This window comes from Lepidochelys kempii, chromosome 14 (assembly GCF_965140285.1).
Source record: "Lepidochelys kempii isolate rLepKem1 chromosome 14, rLepKem1.hap1, whole genome shotgun sequence".
NCBI classification, from domain to species: domain Eukaryota; kingdom Metazoa; phylum Chordata; order Testudines; family Cheloniidae; genus Lepidochelys; species Lepidochelys kempii.
The window spans coordinates 24269830-24286191 of record NC_136393.1 but is presented as its reverse complement, the minus strand read 5'-3'; the positions used below and the strand labels follow the sequence as shown (position 1 = coordinate 24286191).

At 54.9% G+C, this 16362-nt stretch overlaps 1 pseudogene across 1 annotated transcript in view; it reads left to right on the top strand.

The window, feature by feature from the left end:
* Positions 1-477: 477 nt before the first annotated feature.
* Positions 478-16362, top strand: part of LOC140898046 (C-type lectin domain family 2 member E-like) — an 89554-nt pseudogene continuing 73669 nt past the window's right edge. Inside the window, exons 1-5 of the transcript XR_013634598.1 lie at positions 478-496; positions 10556-10719; positions 12499-12748; positions 13303-13401; positions 15943-16128. The product of XR_013634598.1 is annotated as a C-type lectin domain family 2 member E-like (transcript). The remainder of the gene's footprint in view (positions 497-10555; positions 10720-12498; positions 12749-13302; positions 13402-15942; positions 16129-16362) is intronic.

Below are 16362 nucleotides of genomic sequence, written 5' to 3'. Positions count from 1 at the left end.
GGTTGTTAGGACAGGCTGGTTTCGAGGTCTGGGACAGAGAGAAAGCTGGGGCTAATCCGAGTTGGAACATTCTTTTTAGCCAACAGGAGCAATGGAAAAGTGAATGTACCGCGGTATCCAGTGCTGCGTTAGAAATGGCCCCAGACCGACCGTGAGGCCACGATACCCTTGGAAATATAAATCCTGTGAGGACAAGCTATGCAAAGTTTACCTGGCCCTGGCTCAGCTGCCAGGCTCCACCTCAGCTCCACGGATGGAGAAGTTAATTTTGTTTCACAGTGTTTGCAATTCACCCAACTCTCATGATTTTTTTCCCTTGTATTTTTACCAAAAAAAAAAAGAAAAAGAAAGAAAACGAAAGAAAACATCAGAATGGTTAGAGTCCTTTTCCCTTTACCACAAAGGAAAAATCTTATTTTTGAAAAATAAAAACCATTTTTAATGAAAACACTTTTCCCTTGAAAAATGTTAACCAGCATGACCTACAGGGATCCAGGTAAGCCCCAGGCAGCCATCTGAGTCCACTTCTACACAGGAAAGTTTTATGAGGTATAGAGGTATAGTTATCCCAAGACCAGCGCCCTGGACAGATTCTCTTATGCTGGTATAAGAGTGGCTTTTTTCTGATTAGTGTTAACCTCTCCCAAATGCCATACGCTAATCTGCTCCAAAAGGCCTGAATCTAAAAGTGAATCCTTCCCATGCCATCAGACATCATTAAGGACATGGCCTCTGGGATGGAGATGATAGGGGGAGCGTAGAAACATTTGCACCTGTGGGAGGAAAAAAAGGGAGAGCAGAATTAAAAAAGATACATTTTAGAGAACAAAGGGGAGACTCTTTCAGAGTGAATCAAGCGATTCAAACCACACAGCACATGTTCTTTCGATACAAGGTCACGTTTTGCCTTTTTTAGTGAGTGCCTGCTGGTTCGGCGTGAGACATCACACGCGGCTGGGCACCAGAATTTGGCTTGCAGGTAGCCCTAGTAATCCCAAGGGGCATGCGGAGTTTGGCTTCTTCCGCCTTCATAACATGTGGGAATGCTTTCGAACTGCGGTGCCCTCCTTTCCCATACCAAGCAATGCCTGGTGGGTTGGCCATTTAAAAGGAGAGGCTGCAGTTTTCAGGTGGATGTGCAACACAACACACCCCCCCTCAACCCAATTCTCTGGGATGATCGCTTCACCCCTCGCCCCACCGCATGGCTATCATTAGCCACACCCAAACAGCTCAGCAAGAACGGGCACCTCTGAATGTCCCCTTGAACAAATTCCCCTATTTCAACCAGGTGACCCTGAATGATATCGCTCTCCTGAGGCTAACACAGAGAGATAAATGACAAATGTTGCTTGAATGCACCCAAAACCCAGGAGCATTCGCTGCCATGCTCTGTGCTGCAGTGATTCCAGACGACTTGCTACTGGCTTGGCGTGGTAAAGTGTCCTACCGTGGAGGACGGAATAAGGCTGCCCCACCCAGAAACCTTCTGCAAAGGCTTTCAGAGTAGCTCCAGCAGAGCTTCACTGAGCTGTCCCTGGAGGATTCCCGCTCCGTCCCCAGACACATGAACAGACTTTTCCAGTAGCTGTACTGGCCGCGAATGCATCCCAAGTCTTCAGGGCAAATGAATCACTAAACACACTTGCTTTTAAACCCTTATTGTATTTACAAAGGTTCGCTCACCAGAAGTGCCTTCTCTGGCTTCATGGGTCAGGAGCCCGCCTTGGGAGGTTGTGGAGGGTGTTGGTTGGGCCAGGAATCCCCACGTCTGAATCTCCTCCTCCTTCTGTCCCCCCCTCTCCTCCACCTCCTTCTCCTCCTCCTCCCCTCCCCCCATCTCCTCCACCTCCTTCACGTTGCTGCTGTCGGGGTCCTCCTGGAGCTCGGGCTTCGCTGGGGCACTGGCCCCGTGACCGGCTGCTGCCCCACATTGACCCCCAGCAGCACCTCCCCTTAACACCGCAGCAGGTGCAATCCAAAGGCAGAGCACGGCCAGGGGAGAAGGCAGAGCGCACAGAGACTTGTGCTGCTCGCACGGGCAGGAGCAGGGAGGCGAAAACCTCCCCCCAGTGACACTGGGCCTGGCTCTGCTGCCATGAGGAAGCCCCGCGGGCTGCGTTGCCTGGGCAGGGGGAGAAGCCGATGGCTCCATCTGCCGCCGGAGTGCCAAAGCAGCCCGAGCCTAGACCAACAGAGCCCGGCTCGCACAGGATCGGGGCCCTTGAAGCGGGCTAAAAGCGAGTCCCGCCAGGAGCCCGGCTTCGGCTGAAGCCCGCTGGGCTGCTCTCGCAGCTGGCTCTGTCGGGTCAACGATCCCAGGGCGATCGGCGCGGTCCGTAACGTCGCCTCCAGCTCCCTAGGAGCCGCTCCCAGGATCAAATCAGCCCCACTCGCTAAGAGCAATTTAAAATCAGCTTTTCCATTAATACTCCAGTCTCTTTCTCGGGGAAAGTGCGCACTCCCTGGCTGACAGAACCATTCAAACATCCTCATGTCCTACTAAAGCATTTACAACAAGCTGGGCCCGGCTCCCTAGCAGCGCCGAGCACCGCCCGCAGTCGCGGCCCTAGCCTCGTGGGCCGCTCCACCACTGTGACGACGGGCTCAGTGCCAGCCTGGCCGCGGCCCCTTCTGCTAGGGAGGGACTAACTCCACCAGGAGCCAGGCCAGGCTAGAAGGTAGCCTAGGGATGCAGGCCAGGCAGCTCTGCATCCCTGGGGGAGCGACAGGGTCCCATAATATCAGTAGAGGTCAGGAGCCCAAATACCTTGTTGATCTGGGCCTGGGAGAGAGGGGACCAGGAGGAGCCTAGAGAGTGGAGTGTGTGAGGCTGATGAGAGATGGGGACAGGTGTGACACTTGTACCGGGACCCGGAGCTCAAAACATCTGTAACTGGGGTGGAATGGAAGGGGTGGGGTTCCAGCAAACATGATGGACCCCAGATTTCTATAGACAGGCATGTAGAGTGCATGTGTGTCAGCAGAAGGAGAGTGGGTGGGAGGGATAGGTCAGTGGTTTGAGCATTGGCCTGCTAAACCCAGAGTTGTGAGTTCAATCCTTGAGGGGGCCATTTACAGATCTGGGGCAAAAATTGGGGATTGGTCCTTCTTTGAGCAGGGGGTTGGACTAGATGAGGTCCCTTCCAACCTTGATATTCTACGTGACCTGATTTCATATTCTTGCAACTGCATCCATGTTTTCTTTAACTGTGGCCTCATAGCAGGTAGGAATTTCCTCCCTCCTGGGAGCAAGTGTAAGTTGGATCTTGCTGGGTAAAGCCAGTTTTTGGCCCCACCCTCCCACACTCCTGCTGCCTAAAGAGAGAACCAGTCTTGCTGCTCCCAGAGCATGAACAAATTCTGAAAAGTCCTCCCAAGGCAAGTTCCTTCCTGACCCTTGTTAGGTTGGATCGTGCCCTGAAGCATGAGGGTTTATAGCCCTTCCCAATTTTTTTAGTGATTACAAAACAACCTTTAGTATCTAACTCTGGATACTCACCTCATCCAAATAAAATTATTCTGGGAATCTTGCCAAGTTCTTGGCCTCAACAACATCCTTGGGCAATGAGTTCCGCAGGTCAATTATGCATTATGTAGCAGAGCATTTCCTTTTATAGCATCATCTGCTTTTCATCTAATCCTTTATTCTACACTGATTTTTAAAACCCTGATCCACGGTTTGTTCCTTTCCTGCACAGCTGTGTTCATGGCACACGCTTATGGACCCAGCTACCTTCCTCCTCCAGTCTCACCCACCTCAAAGGGAATGATTCCTACCATCAATCCCGCATGGGGCTAACAGTGCCACTCTTGCACAAGGGGCAGGGACTGGCTTTGTGTTCTGGGTTTGTACAGCACCTAGCACAACCCTGGTCCATGCATGGGGCTCCTAAGAGCTGATGTAATACAAAATCATAATAATAATAAATAGGGGGGCAGAAAAGTCTGATCAGATTCTCTCCTAAGCAGCTGGGAAATATCAGGCTTATTAATGTGCTAAAGAGACTGTGATGGCTTCATTAAACAAATTCTAAAAAAAAAACTTTCAGAATGAACCTGTGGGTATTCAAAGGGAGGTGAATGGCTTGGAAAAGTGCTGTGATTTTCACTCAGTGGCAGGCAGTGGGCATGTGGTGTGGTGCCACAAGAACTGCATGCCCCAGACTGTTAGACACTAACTCCAGACACTGCTAGAACGGGATTCACCGTTTATTTAAGGGGGGGGGGGGCTTGTTTCTCGCGGGAGGAGACAGATTAAACAAGAGAGAGACTCAAAATCAGTGTCTGAAATTTAACCCTTTCCGGGCCTTGAAGGAGACGCAGTTGGGTCACTTATAAATGACTGTGAGTGTTATGGCAGCACCTAGAGCTCAGCTCTTGAGGTCGGGGCTGCCTTGTACTGAGCGCTGCCCAGAGACACAGTGAGAGACAGTCCCATCCCCCGCTCGAGATCAGGGGCCCCTTATGCCAGGCTGGGGAGCGGGTCCCCTTGCCTCCAAACCCCTCCGCAAATGAGTTGGCAGCGTGTGGAGCTGATTGATCCTCTTTGTTTCTTTTAGAGTAGCAGCCGTGTTAGTCTGTATTCGCAAAAAGAAAAGGAGGACTTGTGGCACCTTAGAGACTAACCAATTTATTTGAGCATAAGCTTTCGTGAGTTACACTCTGATGAAGTGAGCTGTAGCTCACGAAAGCTCATGCTCAAATAAATTGGTTAGTCTCTAAGGTGCCACAAGTCCTCCTGTTTTTTTGTTTGTTTCTTGTTTCAATTCAGTTCCTCCTGTGGGCGGGGGAGGGAAATGGACAATTCATGAAGTGGAGTCAGACTGATCTTTGAAAACAGCGTGAGAAAACTCAAACCCTGTAACCGCCATTTCTGGGTGGGATCTGGGGTCCCTCCCAGCTCAGGGCCGGGGGGCACAGGAGGAGGAGGAGGGGAAGGTGGTGTGGCGTTGATAGCCATGTAAACAGAGTATTAGGGAAGGTTTCTGGCTGTAACAACCATAGCACAAAATGTCCACTGGAAACCAAAGGAGAGCGCATTGCTTACCACAGAGAGCAGGGTTCCCCTTGAAAGCCTCCTATCCCCACACCCAGAGAATGGGCTGCATGCAGAGCAGACTCAGGAAAGGGTTTGGGGAGAACACGGGAGGGGGGAGGAGAGAGATTGAAATTGAGGTGAGGAAAGGAAGGAGGGAGGATTGAGAAAAGGGGGAACAGGAGAAACACAGGAAGGGGACGGAGGAGAGAAAGAACTGGGGTAGAAGCAGGAACTGGAGAAGGAAAGAGAGAGAAGAGAGGAGGGAGAAGAAGAAAAACCGAAAGAATCAGGGAGGGAAGGTGGGAGCAGCCCCCAGCGACTGCGATAAAGAAACCCCAGAGCTGGGAATGAACTCCGCAGTCACGGCCCCTGGAATCAATGTGCACCTCTGAGAGGTGAAACACTGATGGGTGGCTGGAGGGTCAGATTGCACCCTTCAGCCTAGCCCCCCTCCATGCACCATGTAACCTAAACCAGCGCCCCACATCTGCCTGGAATCAGGGCCTCAGCCTCCAAGCCCAAGCAGCCTCTCTCGCTCCCCCGCTCCCCACACACTGCCCCCTAGGTCAAGTGGCTGCAACGCGGCTGTAAGCCCATCCTGGGTCTTTGTCCCAGCCCTGCAGCCAGCCAGCCATGGGCCCTGCATAATCCAGCAGGTTTTGGTCATTGCCTGACTGCTGTGTATAATCTGCATGCTCTGGTCCTCTTTGGCTTCTGGCAACCAGCAAGCAAGAAGTGGCCATGAGCCAGGAGGCTCCTATCATGGCTCTAAATCACGTGCTTGACCCCCTGGGTCCTTTACTGCCGTGGCAGGTTGTTAGACACTGCAATGGCCCATGCTGTCTGTTCCCTGCTGCACACGTCGGAGGGGTAAACTAAAGAGCTCGGTCCCCTTTAAGGGATTTGGCGCGCTTTGTGCTAATCTGATCAGTGTCATTACAAATGTCCCGCCACGACGGTAAAGTTTCATTCATTTCAACAGCGGATGTAGTTACGGCTCTTGGTGCCTTGTCCAATCCAGGATCAGTATGCTAATATAGTATATGGCCACGCCCCTGTGTATATTGCAGTCCCCTTGTGGCTGGCTTTTTTCAAGGGTTTTTCCTTGCACTAGCAATGGGGGAAGACATGATGTGTGTGAAGAGGGGAGTTCGGGCTCCCCCCTCTGCTAATGCACAGAGAGGGGGACATGGAGCAGGGACCTGACCTGCAAGGAGTGCTGCAGCCATGGAGTCCCTGCACGAGGTAAGCTGTGATCTTCCTACGTAGCAGTGGCTTGTGAAACTGACTCCCAACCCCCTGCTCTGCAAAGGGGGACACGGGCTTGGGTGGAGATCAGAGGTTATTTGGGAGACCCTGATATTGCAGCAGCCCTATTGTTGTTTTTACAGCCCCCAAAGGTGGGCTAAAGGGCCTCCCAGGACACATGAATGATGTACTATTATTTGCAGATTTAATAATTTTATTAAGATGATGTTGAAGTAAAAAGAAAACGGTACAGAGTTTAAGCATAGAAATTTCTGGTTATCAGGGAATAAGGTACAGATTATCAAGGGGTGCGAAATTCGGTTTAGGAACAGTTGGCGTAAGAAATACATAATCTGCAATGTCCCCGATTGGGGGTAAAAGCTTAACGGGTCAAAGTACAAACATTGAGATATGGGGGTATATTATTCATATAATGGCTATGTTCAGGTGTGGAGTATAATGAGCGGATACGATGATGAGGATGGATTTACCCTCATTTGGTGGGATTTAATGTTCAGTGATTTATGGTCCCCAGCAGAACAGAGTCCCATTGTGCTCGGTGCTGTATCTGTATGTAGTAAGAGACTGTCTCTGCACTGAAGAGCTGTGCTAGGTGCTGTAGAGACACTTAGTTAGAACTGCATGGTCTCTACCCTGAAGCTGGTATGATCCAGTTTCACATGTGTCACCAGGAAAGGGATGAACAAAATACCTGAAAGGAGGATAGGTGTGTTACTGCCTCAGTTTCCATAGATACAGGTTTTTTAGGTCTACTTCTTGAGTCCTCAGCTTGCCTAATCCCTATGGTATATCACAGCCCCAGTGCATGAAATGCAGCCACCTCTGGGTTGGGGCAGCTGGCAATAGCCGTGCAGCAACGTTGCCCAGGGATTGCTTGCCAAGTACTGAAATATAACTGCCTCTGGGGTTGGGTGCAGCAGCTGGTTGACAGCCATATAGTAACAATGCGCAGCGATCGCTCATCCAATGCCGAAATGCAGCCATCTCTCGGGTGGGACTCATCAAATGTTTAAATGTATATCAACGTTTTTGCAAACATTTTTAGTTGCATTTTTTCACTTAGAACAAACTCAGGTTTTGGGTTAAAGGGGGTGGAGCATGGAAGAGAGTATGTAGTGAACAAAAGATTGATTTTAAAAGTGTCAGAACAATATTGTGAAACCAGGAAATTCCTATAGTCTTGACAATCTTTCACGAAAAACCCTTGCATTCCAACAATAGTCCCTTTTCTACAGACAATCCTTCCTTTGGAAAAGATTTCCAACCATGTCTAGAAATCGCTCCCAGGTCAGTGTCTCTCTGAGTGTGGGGTGCACTCATTTGCCCTCCCCTTCCCCTGGGGATGTGTATGAAGCACTCGTTAGAGGGGTACAGAAGAGGTATAAATAAAGAGGATTAGGTCTTTAGGAACACACATGTGGAGGGTGTGTGTGGGGGGGGACAGAGACATGACTGATTGTATTGTCCTGAAGCAGTGCACAGCTTCCAAAGATTTGGTGAATGCTTCTCTGGGGGAAGCAGTGAAACTGACGACACTGCAGAGTGCGGTCAGTTGCACAAGGATAAAATGGAGAAATGTTGTGTGTGTTTAACCTCTTTCAATCAGTGGGCTCTTAAAGGTTGCAAATAATGTCTAGCTCAACCAGAAGTTAGGGGCTTGAGGTCGGAGTCTCCCAGGCATGGTCTTCACTGCAAAAGTGTGTTTACACGAAGATAGCTAACTTGATGTACAATCCTAGTGGAGACAAGGCACTGGTGGCTTTAACCTCTGTGTCACTTGTCCAGGTAAATTCCAGGCTGAGCGTATAGCATTCCTGGACTAGCTACATCAAGGTAAAAGACACCTCTCCCTCACCTCTACTAGTACTTTACATTGAGTTCGCCAGCTGAGTGTAAACACATACTTTTTGAGCTGGGAGGCTGATTTTTTTGTTTTTGTTTTGCTGCTTTTTGGTGGTGGGGGGGGGAGGGCACTGAAGCCATAATAGTGACATTCTCTAGCCTGTGTTATTTGTATTACTGTAGCACATAGAAGCCCCAGTCATGGATCAGGACCCGATTGTGCTAGGTGCTGTACAAAATAGTACAAAAGACAGTCCCTGCCCCAAAGAGTTGACAATCTAAGTATAAGACAAGAGACAGATGGAGACAGACAGACAGACAGGGGAGTGGAAGGAAATAATGAGACTGTATTAGTCGGTATGATAGGCAGTGGTCTCAGCACCCCAGGAGACAGGCTGTTGAATTTTTGGTAGACCTCAGGGCAAAGAAGAGCTTTGATTTGGGAATTGGAGATGGATAATGAGGTAGGTTTGCAAATGTTTAAGGGGCTCTCCTCCCGAGCATGAAGGGCATGTGGCAGAAAGCACGAATGGGGTTGTCTGAAAATTTAACAAGTGGGTGTTGCTGGCAGCATGGACCAATTGGAGGTGGGAGTCAACCCCTTGGTAGAGTGAACGAGAGATGTCAGGCTGGGAGAGGACAGTACGTGAAGGGCCTTGAAAGCGAAGACAAGCAGCTTCTGTTTGATGCAATAGAGAAGGGGGAGGCAGTGGAGGGATGCAAAGAGGGGTGACATGGTGAAAGCAATGGACTAGGAGAATGATCTTTGCAGCTTGCAGCAATATTCTGAATGGATCTGAGCTGGGCAAGAGGGAGAAGAGAAGCATGTGGAGGTAACTGAGATGTGATGTGATCAGAGCCTCGATGGGAATTTTAGCTGTGAGGATGGAGAGGAAAGGCTGTATCTTAGAGATGTTATGCAGGAAAACTCCACAAGACTTAAGCACAGCCCTGGATGTGAGGACCTAGAGCAGAGGTGGGCAAAGAATGGCCCGTGGGCCACATCCGGCCTGCGGGACTGTCCTGCCCGGCCCCTGAGCTCCCGGCAGGGGAGGCTAGCCCCCGGTCCCTCCCCTGCTGTCCCCCCGCCCCTGCAGCCTCACCTCACTGCGCCGCCAGCACTCTGGCCCGCTGCTGCTACCGGGCGGTGGGGCTGCGAGCTCCTGCTGCTCTGAGCAGCGTGGTAAGGGGGTGGGGGGGGTGGATAAGGGGCAGTCAGGCGACAGGGGGCAGTTGGATGGGGTGGAGTTTCGGGGTGGGCGGTCAGGGGATGGGGAATGGGGGGTTGGATAGGTGTGGGATTCCCGGTGGGGGCTGTCAGGGAGCAGGGGTGTGGAGAGGGGTCGGGGCACTCAGGGGACAGGGGTTGGTTAGGGGTTGGGGTCCCAGAGGGGGCGGTTAGGGATGGGGGTCAGTCAGGGGGTGGGAAGTGGGAGGGGGCGGATAGGGGGTGGGGGCCAGGCTACTTGGGGAGTCACAGCCTTCCCTACCCAGCCCCCCATGCCATTTTGCAACCCCGATGTGGCCCTTGGGCCAAAAAGTTTGCCCACCCCTGACCTAGAGAGAGGTGTAGTGGAATATGACAGGTTATGGGCCTGAGTGACAGGCAGGATGCTGGCATTGTCCACAGCAATGGAGAAAGGAGGTAACAGAGAGGCTTGGACAGGAGGGGAGAGACAGAGAGCTCTGCTTTAGCCATGTTGGGCTTGAGCTGACAGCTAGGTAGGCACAAGGAGATGTCCCAGAGACAGGCTGAGGTGTTCATTTGGCCAGCAGGAGATGGGGCTGGTGCAGAGAGGCAAATGGGTGAGTTGTCAGCATGGAGAGGGGAGTTGAATTTGTGTTTACAGAGGAGACAACCCAGAGAGGAGGGGCAGAGGGAGAAGAGAACAGAAGAGGGAGGCTGGCCATAAACCATGTCACATTTACTGGTTTGTTTGTTTATTTTTCTCAAGACCTCCCCCCTCCTTGTCACACACTGTTACACCGAAACAAACCAGTAAGGACCCTCCCCACCCCATGTGTTTATATACTATTTGGTCAGCCCCAGGGGACCAAGGACAGAGCCTGTGGAAGGGCCCCGGAGAGCTGGAAGGAGGGGGAAGCAGCGATCAGAGGGGTCGGGGGTGGGGGGAGCAGGGGAGGGCAGAGGGAGGACAAGGTTTCAGGAGGAGGGCTGGCAGGGTGGGCAGGCCAGGGAGGGCGAGGACTGAGCCCCGATCAGAGCTTTGCCCAGGGGCCAGGCGGGACGCCGCTCGGGCACCAGGCCAGCCCGGGAGAGAGGGGGAAGGTTTGTGGGGAGTGGAGCGGCCGGGAGTCGAGGGGTTAAATGGAGGGGGGGCTGAGGGCGGCGATCGGGCGCTGTTGTGGTGACACCCGGGCACGGACGTTTCCGCTGTTCAGACCCACGTGGAAACGAAGCTGGCGCGGGGGTCACAGGGAAGCCGGTCGCTCTTCGGCCGCTCTGTGGCTGCGAACTCACCCGGCGCGATCCGGCTGCGAGCCCGCCTGGCTGGTGGGACCTCAGCTCCTTCCCCCGGCTGCAGCGCCAGGTGCTGTTCCCGTGGGTGAGATGCTCTGGGTCCCAGGGGTCCCTGCCCCGGCCGCGGGTGGGTGGGTGCTGCTGGCTGCTCGGCGGTGGCTCGCTCTCTGCGCGGTGGGATTTGCGGGCCGGTTCCAGCCACAGCCGGGCTGGGGCGAGGGGGGACCGCGGGCCCAAATGCGGGGGGGAAGTGGGGGGGCCTCGGGTGGGAGCCCGGAGGGGGAAGGGCTGGGGACAGAATGGGCAGGGGGAGGGCTCGGGACCGGAGGGCTGGGGCTCGGGGCTGGGGCCGAATGCGGGGCGGGGCTCGGGCGGGGGGGAGGGCAGCGCGGCGGCGGGGCCCGGTTTGTGGCCGAAGGGTGGGGATTCTGGGCAAAAGGGGGGTGATTCGGGGGGCGGGCCCCGGGCCGAAGGGTGCGGGGGGGAGGTTCACATGTGTCACCAGTCAAGGGATGAACAAAATACCTGAAAGGAGGATAGGTGCCTCAGTTTCCATAGATACAGTTTTGGAGGTGGGAGTCAACACCTTGGGACGGTGAATGAGAGATGTCCGGTTGGGAGAGGACAGTACGGGAAGGGCCTTGAAAGCGAAGACAAGCAGTTTGTGTCGGATGCAATAGAGAAGGGGGAGCCGGGTTAAATGGAGGCGGGACTGAGGGCGGGGACTGGCCCTTGTTGTGATGAAACTTGGGAACCGAAGGCTCAGCTGTTCTCTTAGGTCGGCTCTGATTGGCTGCAAACTTAGTGGGTAACGGGGTCGAGCCTGGCTGGTGGGACCTCAGCTCCTTCCCCCTGCTTCGGCGCCGGGCGCTCTTCCCGCGGAGTGAGACGCTCCCGGTCCCCGGGCCGGTGGGTGCTGCTGGCTGCTCGGCGGTGGCTCGCTCGCTGCGCGGCGGGGTTTGCGGGCTGGTTCCAGCCACAGCCGGGCTGGGACGAGGGGGGACCGTGGGCCCGAATGGGGAGGGGGCGGGCCGGGGACCCGGAGGGGGAGGGGCTGGGGACCAAATGGGGAGGGGCTGGAGGCCCAGAGGGGGAAGGGACCGAATGGGGAGGGCTCGGGGCCAGAGCCTGAATGGGGAGCGGGGCTCAGGGCTGGGGACTGGAGGGGGAGGGGCTGGGGACTGGAGGGGGAGGGGCTGGGGCCCGAATGGGTGGCGGGGCTCGGGCTCGGGGCTGGGGACCGCATGGGGGGCGGGGCTCCGAATGGGGGCCGAGCTCGGGCAGGGGCTGGGGACCAAATCGAGGCGGGGCTCCGAATGGGGGGCGGGGCTCGAGCGGTGCCTGGGGACCGCATGGGGAGGGCAGCGCGGCGGCTGGTCCTTGGCCGAAGGGCGCGGATTCTGTGCCAAAGGGGGGTGATTTGGGGGGCGGGCCCCGGGCCGAAGGGCGGGGGGGGTTCGGGAGAGCACCCCCCGGAAGGGAAAGGAGGGGCTGGGCAGAGGAGTGCAGGACACTGGTTCAAGTCCTGTCCTTCAAGGAGGGGGCTGGGCCAGGGACAGGGCTGTTTTGAGCCCCTTCCCCTCCCCTTCTGATATCCGACTCACACTTACTTCCAGGAGGATTGTGTGTGTGAGGAGGGTCTTCTCCCCCACCCCCCAACTGAGTGCCTGTCACGGGTGAGCGGGGCCTGTAGCAGATCAGGTCTCTGAGGCCCTGGGGGGCGGAGGGGCCGATGGGAGTGAAGGGTTTTTAATCATCATGGCACCGCCTCTGGCAGGGGGTTGGGCTGCTGGGCAGGGAACGAGAAACCACAAATGGCCTCCCCCACCCCTGACCTGTCCTGCTTGGTCCGTCTCGGTTTCAGATCGGCTGGAGAGCCTGGAGCAGGGACGGGGAGCCAGGGCCAGGACCTGTGCCTCGGCTTTGCTGCTGTCAAATCAGACTCACTCAGACCGAGAGGAGCCGACCCCAGCCCAGCACCTGCTGCAGCGTCTGTGGCCTGAGTGTCGCTGAGAGAGACGGTGGGGCCAGCAGCTGGGTTGCTGAGAGCGAAGAGCCGCTGCAGGAGTTGTGTGTTAATGGCAATGGACACCTGGAGACTGGAGGGAACCCAGGTAATGGGGCATCTCTGCCTGGGGGCAGGCTGGAGAGAGACACTGAGACTGCCCGGGGTGCTGGAAGGGGGCATGGCCCTCCCACTTTTTGTCACTGGCCCTGCCCCTCCCCCTTCTCTTCCCCCTGAGGTCCCCCCCACCCCGCCTCTGGCTGGCAGCTGGAGTCCAGGCAGTTGCAGGGAGCCGTGGATGACCCTCCACTTGCCTCCACTTGTCCGTATCCCTCCCCCCAGGCTCCCTGCCCAGAGCAGGGGGAGGGTCTGTAGTTCCCCACAGCTGCGGCTCTTATCATGGCCCGGCTGCTGCTCTGAGGCCCTGCTACCCAGACAGAGCCGGATCTTGGTAACAGCCCCAGGGCAGCTCTGGGGAGCCATGGACCCTCCATCTGCCGTTGGGGGTGGGGGAGGTCTGCCTGACCCTCCGGGCTCCTCTCCCAGAGCGTCTGAGGGAAGGAGCAATCGACAGAACCGTGCATGTTCCAGGGCAGCTCCAGCCCCGGTGCTGTCAGTGAGACGTGTCCTCCCACCCCTGCCTGACGGGTCTTTCTGTTTCAGACCCTCCTTGTAACTGCCAGAAAAGTCCAACCTGTGGAGTTGTGGTTGCACTGAGAGTTGTATCGTCTGCTTTGATCGCTGCCATCATTGCTCTGGCAGGTGAGTTCCCAGCTTACGCCCTGCTCCCTTCCCCTCCATCTACAATCTCCGTGCATCCCATTCCCCGTGACCTGCCACGCTCGATCTCTCCTCCCGGCCTGTCTGGCTTCTGCCCCTGGGACAGAGGATTCCTGGGGGATGTTCCTCCATGACCCTCCTCCTGCTCCCTCCCAGACCCCTGCACCTGGGCACTCTCTGTGTCGGGACGATCTGACTGACATTAGCCCCCCCAGCCCATCTCTGAGCACTTTGGGTCCAAGTCATCTTTGCCACGCGCCGTGAAGCAGTCCCTGACCAGGGTGTCCAGTGGGACAGGGTGCAGTGCAATGCTGAGCCCTTTGCCTTCCCTGTGTTGCTCTGAGGTTACCAGCCTGGCCTTCCTGGATCTTCAGGTCACGCCTGTGGCCGGGCGGCAGGTGCTGCCGTGTTATTGAAATGAGCCGGAGAACTCAGTCTAGACCCCTCCACCAGCGCAGTGTGGAAACCCACCAATCGCTGAGCGTGGCCATGAAGGCTCCCGTAGCACCATTCACTCCCCCCGGCTGCACAGACAGTGTGTGCTCATGCAGAGGGCTTCTGTTTGCCGTGAACATGAACCCTGCTGTATCCCCCCGTCGTCTGGGGCAGGGGGTGCTGGAGACTGTCGGGGGTGGGATTTCTCTACTGCCCTGGGATCTGATCACTGGGCCCGAGGAGGGTTTAGCAGCTGGCAGAGGGGATTGAATCCAGGTCTGTCTGCATTAGGAATCCTCTGTGCCGATGTCATGACATCCGTGCAGTTGAATTGGGGCAAACCGCTAAAGGAGACGCACCGCACTGGTGCACAAAGCAGCTTGCCTTGGTGCAGTTCGCTGCAGGAAGTTACCAGAGCGAGCCGCACTGCTCCAGCGCATCTTCAGGAGGTGTTTGCCCTGATGTCACTGCGTCACTGTGATTATACTGGTGCAGATTGCTCGGATACAGATGGGCCCTGAATCCCAGCTCCCTGCTGTAATGGCAGGCTGTTGCAATGGGCAGCATTGGCTCTCACTGTGTAAGGTGGGAATCTGTGAGCTTAGGGTTGGTTACACACCTGCAGGTGCAGGGAGCTCTGCAGAACATGTGGCATCTGACCTGGAGATGGATGGTGGAGACAGCCTGTGCCATCAACTGTTAGTCACTGACTTCTCTGCTCAGTTCAGTAGGGGAGGGGTGTGGGTTACCGTGCACTGGACAGTTAAATCTACAGGGTCAGACATGCCTTGTGAGTGAGTTGAACACATGCTCGTTTTCTGATCACCGCTGCCACGTTTCCTAACTCTTCCCGACTCAGAGTGTCTGTTCCACGCTGAGCGCCAACCACATGGGAAGGCTTGCAAACCAGCTACCGAGTTACTGTGGTGCAAAGAAAAGTGATGTGGTCAAAAATGTCTGGAGGGGTTTGAGTCCGACTCCTCTCAACTAGACAGGCCTTTCAAATCCTCTTTGGTGTCACTTATGGGTGACCCCCCTGCTGCTCTTTCATGGCTCTGAAAGGGTTCCACTGCCGTGAGGGCTTCCAGAAAGTGCCTTTCTTGCTGCTGTGTTTGGGGAAAGAAAAGTCTGCAGGTAGGAGGTGAATAAAGTTATATCATTCCTGGCCCACAGTGCAACAGGTCACTTCCCGTGGCTGTGGTTTCCGGCACCCCCTTGTGGCTTTCATGTCCCTGAGTGAAAGTTCCCACGTTCTTCTCAGTTGTTCACCTGCTGTTTGTTGCGAGGTTGAAGGTCCAGCTGTTGATCTTGTACCTGGGGTGAAATGCTCTGAGCTGTGTCAGTCCCTCCCAGGCTGGGAGTGTCCCTGGAATCCTTCTTGCCAGGCAAATTTATTGTGACAAATGCCTCTGTCCCCCTGTGTCTGATTGCCCTGGACCAGCCCCAGCTGGGGATCCCAGTAGGCTTGGCAAGCCGGTCAATTGACTGCCTGTTTGGCCGCAATCAAATGCTCCAGCGAGAGCCCTGGGGGTAGGAATAAGCCTGCCTTTCGGATTGCGCCTTGGAGCCTCACTGGTGTTTTTCAGAACTTGGTTTCAGTGTTTTGCCTTTTTTTTCTGAGTTAAAATAACTCAATGAAGTACAGGAGTACTTGTGGCACCTTAGAGACTAACCAATTTATTTGAGCATGAGCTTTCCTGAGCTACAGCTCACTTCATCGGATGCATACCGTGGAATATGCATCCGATGAAGTGAGCTGTAGCTCACGAAAGCTCATGCTCAAATAAATTGGTTAGTCTCTAAGATTCCACAAGTACTCCTTTTCTTTTTGCGAATACAGACTAACACGGCTGTTAGTGAAGTACATTTTTTAAAAAAAATTAGGTAGATCCGTATCTATCTAAAGCTAAACCTACTGGAGACAATGACGTCTTGCTCTTTTTAGTTACTGTTCTGATAAATTTAGTATTTTAAAATATCTGACCACTATCTGACACATTTGACTGGTCAATTGACCAATTTTTGTACCAGTCAAATGCCCAATTCTAGGTGCAACTCTTACCCTCCGTGTGACTGTCTCATTCTCAGTGCTGGCATCTAAGCTTTCATCAGCTGATCTGTGCCCCCCTGGGACCCTCGTGCCCAGACAGCTGGGTCGGATACCGAGGGAAACGCTACTATTTCTCCGAGAGGGAAGGGAGCTGGACCGACAGCCAGAGCCGCTGCTCTGCACCGGGTGCCTCCCTGGCTGGGATCGACAGTGAGCAGGAAATGGTGAGAGACTCTCGAATTGCCAGACACTGGCCTTGGCTCAGCGGCGGCTGCTGCAGTAGGACCTGGGCTCTGCCCCTGCGGGGTGAGGAGCAGCTCTGACCCCTCCCGTGCTGGGAGGCCGGAGTGAATGAACTTCCAGGATCTGAATCCCAGCCCTGGCTGGGCCCAGGGCCCTACTGTCAGTGTGTGATCACAGGGATTGCCCATTCTCCGCTCCCCAAATAGGGAGACAGC